General features: G+C 51.5%; 1 pseudogene; it reads left to right on the top strand.

The window, feature by feature from the left end:
- Nucleotides 1-202: 202 nt before the first annotated feature.
- On the top strand, nt 203-2391 carry LOC105536428 (annotated as a pseudogene).
- Nucleotides 2392-7353: the final 4962 nt, after the last annotated feature.

Raw genomic sequence — 7353 nt, 5'->3', positions numbered from 1 at the left:
CCCAACAGACGTTCAACTCCAAGGGATTCACAGGTGGGTACACCTGTGTGGAAGTAAAGCTGTTGCTTCTTCTGGGAGCCCAATCCGAGGCTGAGGCACGTGGGCACCCGGCTATGTAAGTGTTGGGGGAGGGCGGGCTGGGTCACTGCGCATCTGCTACTCCTTCTGGCCTTTCTCCTACTGCTCTAATCCCACCTTGGCCATGGGGGAGATTATGCTCATGCAGATCCGGCAATGCGGGAACAACTTCGGCACCAAGGTTGGCATCCGGGGCTCTGAGGGCCCAGCTCGGGCCTGCCTGGTGGCCAGGGAAGATGTTGGCAGTAGCAGTGGAGGGGCGGTGCTCCTGCATTGCGGCCCCTGGGCTCCCTGCTGGGGATACGGTGGAACTGGGCGACTGGCGAGGCGGCCGGGATGGATCCCAGGGACACGGAGGCTAGGGATGGGGTGTGGATGAGGCTGGGGGTGGAAGAGGAGCTAGGACAGGAGCTGGGGTGCCTCCAGCTCCCAGGCCTCCGTGACTCAGCCCTGGTCTGTCTGGCCCCTCCAATCTCTTGCAGTTCTGGGAGGTGATCTCTGATGAACATGCCGTCGACTCCGCTGGCACCTACCACGGGGACAGCGACCTGCAGCTGGAGCACATCAACGTGTACTTCAACGAGGCCAGGGGTGAGACCCCAGTCCTTCTCCGATGGCCCTCCTGGGAATGGCGGCCCTCCCCTCACTAATGCCTTCCCGCCCCACACAGGTGGCTGGTACATGCCCCGCGCTGTGCTCGTGAATCTGGAGCCGGGCCCCATGAACTCGGTGCTTGGGGCCCTTGGGGCAGATCTTCAGGCCAGACAACTTCATCTTTGGTGAGCTGGCGCGGGGGTGAGGACTGGGGTGCGGCTCCTTAGCCAGGGTAGCTCAAAATCTAGGAATGCCCCAAGGTCATTGCTGTGGGAACTGTGGAGCCAGGGCCTCTGAACACCCTCCTATCCTCCCAGTCGCTCAATCTGCCTCTCCTAAAGGGGTTTTGGGAGGAAGGCCCAGGTGTCTCCTCAAGGTGTGGAGCTACTGCTGTAAACTCCCTGCAGGGAGCTGAGCTGGGGCCCTGTCTACTGCCTTCCCTGAAAATGGGCAGGAGCCACCTGCAGGAGGTTCTGTTAGCCTGTCTCAGGTTTGACTCCGGACTTGATTTCTAACAGGGGAAGCTGCTGTGACTCTGGGGGAGGGGGGTTCATTTGCTCCACCTCCAGGGTGAATGGCGCTTTCATCTCACATGTGATGCTTGGCCCATTTTGCATTGTGGTGGTGACCACTGATGACGGTATACTTGGCCATCGAGTGACTGGCTGTACTGTCTTACAGGTCAGTGTGGGGCCGGAAAAATCTGGGCCAAGGGGCGCTACACAGAAGGCGCAAAACTGATGGAATCAGTGATGGACGTTGTCAGAAAGGAGGCTGAGAGCTGTGACTGCCTGCAGGGTTTCCAGCTGATCCACTCCTTGGGTGGGGGGACTTGATCTGGGATGGGCACACTTCTTATTAGTAAGATCTGGGAGGAGTATCCAGACAAGATCATAAACACATTCAGTGTCCTGCCCTCGCCCAGGGTGTCACACACTGTGATGGAGCCCTATAACACAACACTCTCATTTAATGAGCGCATAGAAAAAATCACATGGGACATTCTATTTAGATAATGAAGCCTTACTGGACATCTGGGATAGCACCCTAAAACTGCCCACACCCACCTATGGTGATCTGAACCACCTGGCATCTGCTACCAGGAGTGGGGTCACCACGTGCCTGCACTTTCCAGCCCAGCTGAATGCTAACCTGCAGCGGCTGGCCCTGAACATGGTCCCATTTCCCCGGCTGCATTTCTTCATTCCTAACTTTGCCCCACTGACCAGCCAGGGCAGCCAGCAGTACCCAGCCCTGTCCGTGGCTGAGCTTACCCAGCAGATGTTTGATACTAGGCATATGACAGCCTGCGACCCCTGTCATGGCAGCTACTTAATGGCAGCTGCCATTTTCAGGGGTCGAATACGCCTGAGAGAGGTGAAGGAACAAATGTTCAACTTTCAAAATAAAAATAGTAGCAACTTTGCTGACCATTAAAACAGCCTTCTGTAACATCCCACTCTGGGGGCTAAAAACTTCGACTGTTGCTATTGGGAATAACACGGCCATCAAGGAACTCTTCAAGCGTGTCTCAGAGCAGTTTACAGCATGTTCAGGCGCAGGGCCTACCTCCACTGGTACACAGGCGAAGGAATGGATGAGACAGATTTCATAGAGGCCTAGAGCAACATGAACTACTTAGCCAAACAGTATCAAGAACAGGAGGATGCCACAGCCAAGCAGGAGGAGTTTGAGTGTGTTGAGGAGGAGGTGGCCTAGAACTTTCTTTTTCTGGGTAGAGGAGGGAAACTGGATTCTTTAGTGTGTTCTGACAGTCATGTGTCACTACACACTAGTTTGTGTCTTCACCTCTCCTGATGCATTTTAAAGTTTTTTAGTATGTGGTTTTGCCTAATAAAGTATTTTCGTAGAATCTGGTTTCACCTCCAACTTCTTTCTGTAGGCTCTCGGCTACTGCTGCCAGATGCGCATAGTTGTCCTGCAAGGCTGAAGCTGTCTGGGCTTATCACACGCCCAGGAACAAGCATTCCAGTGGTTCCAGGAGGGGTCGGCATGGGCTGTGGACATGGTAGGCAGGCTTCACATGAACTTGGGGGATGCCCTGGGCCTTGGGCAGCTACGTGGTGGAAAACCTGTTCCTGAAGGCAAGGCTTGGCTTATCCCATGTACCAAACTTCTAGGGGACCAGCTGGCCCTCTGTTTCTGGAACTTTAAAAGTGATCAGTGACCCTCGTAGACAATAATGTCCCCAGGGTAGGAATGTGATCAGACAGTTGGTTCTGAACCAGCAATGAAGGGTGGGCAAGTAGGACCCCAGCCGTTCCATCATCATGATGGCCTGGGTGTGTCCGTGTGGCCTCATTCTCTTAATGAGGTGGGCATGGGACATCTGGCAGGGACCAGTGGGCAGGAATCAAGCCCAGTGTATGCTCACATGCACTGAACCTTATGTAGAAGGGGATTAGGTCCTGGGGGCCGTAGATGGTGGTTGCTGGGCCTGTGTGCTCGGGGCAGTCTCTCCAAAGGCACAGATGGGGTTTCTGAACAGGACCTGGGGAGAGAGGCAGGTGCTCACAAGTGCCGCTTCCTCTAACTGGCAATCAGTGAGAAAAACACCAGAGTGGAGGGCTGACCCGCCCCAGTCTGGAGGGCTGGTGTTCTCTGGAAAGGTGGCTAATGCGCACTGTCTGCTGTCTCTCTGTCCCCCACTCCAGAACTTTAGGGCAACAATAATCCAAGATCATCAGGATGAGACTCGTGGTGATAGGTCCTTTAGCCGGGCAGAGTCTCCTCCCCAGGCTTCTTGGGGAGCTCGGACTTCAAAGCCTGCTTTGGGGAAGCTGTCAAATAAGAGATAGGTGTGTGAGCTGGGTGCTGGGCAGCATGCCAGGCCAGTGCTCTTCAACCTGGCTCTTGTAGAACTTGTCCATGCCCTGTGTGATGACCTCTTGGTAATTCCCACCCCCCACCCCCATCACACAGATAAGATGAAGCCAGCATAGCCTGGGGGTGGGCAGATGTACGGGTTCTAGCCCAGGTCCCCTGGGCGTACCCACCTGCCTCAGATGTGTCAGGGAAGACAGGTGAGGCCCCTTTCTTTTTGTTCTCTGAATGTTGGCAATGGCCTATTGCAGCCAACTGGGAACAGGCAGGCAGGAGAGTGCCTCATCTCAAAAGAAGTGGCTCCTGGAAGCATCTGGAAGGTGGGAGAGGTCCCCCACACTCCCCCAGCCTGTTCTCAGAGCAGGAAAAGGGGCCTCAGTGACAGTCCTCCTCAGTGGCTCTCACTCTGAGGGGTGTCCTTGCCCAACCCAGGTGTGCATCCATCTGAGATGGCCTTGCATGGGGCCTGGTTGGGAAGATTCAGCTGTAGCAACCACTGGAACCTGCCCACACCTAGTGTCTCCACTCACGCGTGGGATTAGATGTTCCTCCCTCCTGTAGGGGTACAGCCAGAGTGGCGGAGGGGGCAAGTCACTGCTGCAGTTCCCACCTGGCTCTGAGTGGGGGTCAGGCTTGGTGCCCATGAACTTCCCAGTTACCTGGTTCCATCTGGGGGCTTCATGGACAGGAGTGGTGCTTTTCCAGGCCCTTTTCCATATGCCAGCTTCAGGCCCAGGTTTCCCAAGTTTCTGGAGCCCCCCCTCCCAACCTGGCAAGCATGGCCTGTTATAGCGGAAGGACATCAAGCCTATAGGCAGCAGAACTTGTCTGGGTATGTTCTCTGCCCCTGGAGGCCCCGGGTTGTTTACCTCTTTGGGTGAGAGTTGGCTTAGGACCTCAACATTCTTGTAGAACTTCAGAACTGTACAGACAGCCCATGAGGGAGCAGGGGCTGGGACTGGCAGCTAACCAGTGTAGTGGGGGTTGTAGGGCTCTGTTTGGTCTTGTAGGGAATTCAGGAAGGTTTGGATTTGCTGAAACTCGAGACGAGCTTGGGCTTGGATATGGAAACAGCATGGAGCCGGGGCCCTTCTGCACACTGGAGTCTGAGTAATTGCACCCTGGTGCATCCATAGGTGTTCCCCACCCGGAGCACAGCTGTGGATAGAAGCTGGGAGAGTGTGGAGGGAAGAGGAAGAGGAGGAGGCAGTACGAGCCTCAGGGCAGCCCCAGCAGCCAGGCAGGGCCTCTGCAAGTGAGATGCAGATCCAGCCTGTTGGCCAGTCAGCAGCTGCTTGGCTGGCTGCAGATCACCTGACCTCTGCTCACCAGTAGATGGGGGTTGCAGAAGCCCTTATCTTCTGGGACTTCAGCAGCTTGAAGGGGCAGCACACACCACATGCTAAGAAAGCGCCTAACTCAGGCAAGCTTTTCCAAGAGCACCACATCATATTAACATCCGACCTGTAGAGGACACCACCGAATCTCTCCATCTCTCATTCCAACTGTAGGAAAAGGGAGTCTTCTGTCCTAGGGGAGCAAGCAGAGGCATATCTATGCAGTGGGCACACGGTCCAGCTTGGGGAAAGGCCCTTGGATACATGCTGGTTTCACCAACCATCTGTGGGTTGGGTTTGGCCTGGACTCCTGAACCCCAGGAGGCCAGGACCCCCCTGCATGGGACAGGACTGGGAGGTGGGTGGGAGGGCTGAGCTTTGAGGGAAGCCATTATTTGGCCTCATGGGAAATGGTGCAGGTGGTGGTTGGTGGCTCAGTTTTGCAGGACCTGGGTGATCACCAGGGAGTAAAAATTGCCTTTATGAGAAATTGCCAAAACTGATGCAAGCTCATGAGTGGAAAAGGTGAGTAATGCTGGCAACCGGCTTCACCTGCCCCTTCCCCACAAGTAACTGGTGTTCAGAGGTGGGTTTGACTGCTTCCCAGCCTTTCCTCTTTGCGTGTAGCTGTGTGCATGTACTTTGGTGTGTACACACGTTCCCTGGAGGAGTTACTTTTATTTATTTATTTATTTGGGGGGACAACGAGTGAGGCAGCCTGACACTTGCTTACCTTGTCTTTCAAGTGTGGAGTCCTCTATGGAGTCCTCTATGAAGTGGGCATCTGGTACTTGCTAGCTGGCCTCTGCCAGCCGTTTGGCTGCCCCAGTTTCTGCCCTTCACAGACACACTGGCCACCTGCTGTGACATTCAGTGGCCTTGTTTGCAACTAGCATGATGAGACAAGTGGATCAGGTACATTAAAAAACTGAAAACGCATAAAACATGCAGAGGGAAAGGATAAATGACCACGTGTGTACTGCTCTGCTAAAGTGCACGTCACATGACTGAGATGACAAACATTTTTTTCACCTAACATGTGGGCCCTCAGGAGGGGCATTTATGTTTTAATTTTTATTGATAAGAGTTAGAAGAAATGCTATCAGGCTTTCTTTTCCATTATCCCCAAATCCCACTTTACCCCCTCAAGTTTACCTACCTCAGAGAGAAAGAGGGGCTCACCTGGTTAATGAGAGCCTGAAATGATTTGAGCCAGGTCACTGTGTAAAGGTCATACTGCTTCTGTCTCCTCGTGCATCACTTGCTCAGCTCAGACATTTCATAGCTGCCTGTATACAGGTAGATGTGTTACCCTCCTAGCCTGCTTTCTTGGTTCGATACATTCCTGAGAGCATGTGAGAGCACTTAAGGTCTAGGCTCGTGGGAGGACTGTTCTGCCCACCTCAGCTCATCTCTCCAGCTCGGCCTGCATGCGTGCCTTCCTCCATCTGATTCCAGAGCAGGGGACGGGAGGTCTCACATCGACCTCAAGTTTATGTGACTTTTTCCACCTCTGCTTTCCCAGACAGCCTCTGCTGTGGGACTTGTAAGGAGATTTGTGAAGTCAGTGTCTACTTTTCTTGTGTGGGTGTTTTATAAATTAGAGCCCTGGAGGGGAATACATGTTACAGGTACTCCAAACCCCTAACCTAGAAACATCTAAGCCTGGCCCTTTTTTGGTGGTAAAATACATATAACATAAAACTTACCATTTTAACCATGGTTAAACGAACAGCTCAGTGGCCTCCAGTATATTCACAGTGTTGTACAACCATCTCCTTTATCCATATCTACCACTTCTTTATCATCCTAAACTGAAACACTATGCCCATAAATAAGTCTTTGAATAGAAGACGGATGCATTTGATTCCATAAAAATTAAAACTTTCTATGAGAGAAAAATGCCTCAAAGTCAAAAGTCAACATACTGGGGAAATAGATCTGCAACATACATGACAGACAAAATGCTGATTTGAGTTACATATATATATATATATATATATATATAATCCTATATATTAAAAGACCAACAGCCAAATTGAAAAATGGATAAGGGATGTAAAGAAACAGTTCAAAGAAACATGTAGATTTTTAAATATTAATTTTTTTTTACTTTGGTAAAATATGTATAACAGAATTTTTTAGAACATGAAGTACAAATACATTGTTGTACAGCTATCACCACTATTCATTTCCAAATCTGTTTTATCATCCCATAGTGAAACTCTATATCCACGGAACAATAGCTCCCATTTCCCTTCCCCCATCCCCTGGAAACCACATCCTACTTTCTGTGTCTGTGAATTTAACTGCTCTAGGTACATTATAAAAGTGGAAAGCATAGAATATTTGCATTTTTTGTTTTAATCTTTTCAAGGTTTGTGTTGTAGCATGTATTAGAATTTCATTTCTTTTCAAGGCTGAATAATACATCATTGTGTATGTTGATCATATTTGCTTATCCATTCATCTGTAGATGGACCTTTGGGCTTTTTCTAGC

This window comes from Mandrillus leucophaeus, unplaced genomic scaffold (assembly GCF_000951045.1).
Source record: "Mandrillus leucophaeus isolate KB7577 unplaced genomic scaffold, Mleu.le_1.0 Scaffold1011, whole genome shotgun sequence".
NCBI lineage: Eukaryota > Metazoa > Chordata > Mammalia > Primates > Cercopithecidae > Mandrillus > Mandrillus leucophaeus.
This window is presented reverse-complemented; position numbering and strand designations above follow the sequence as displayed.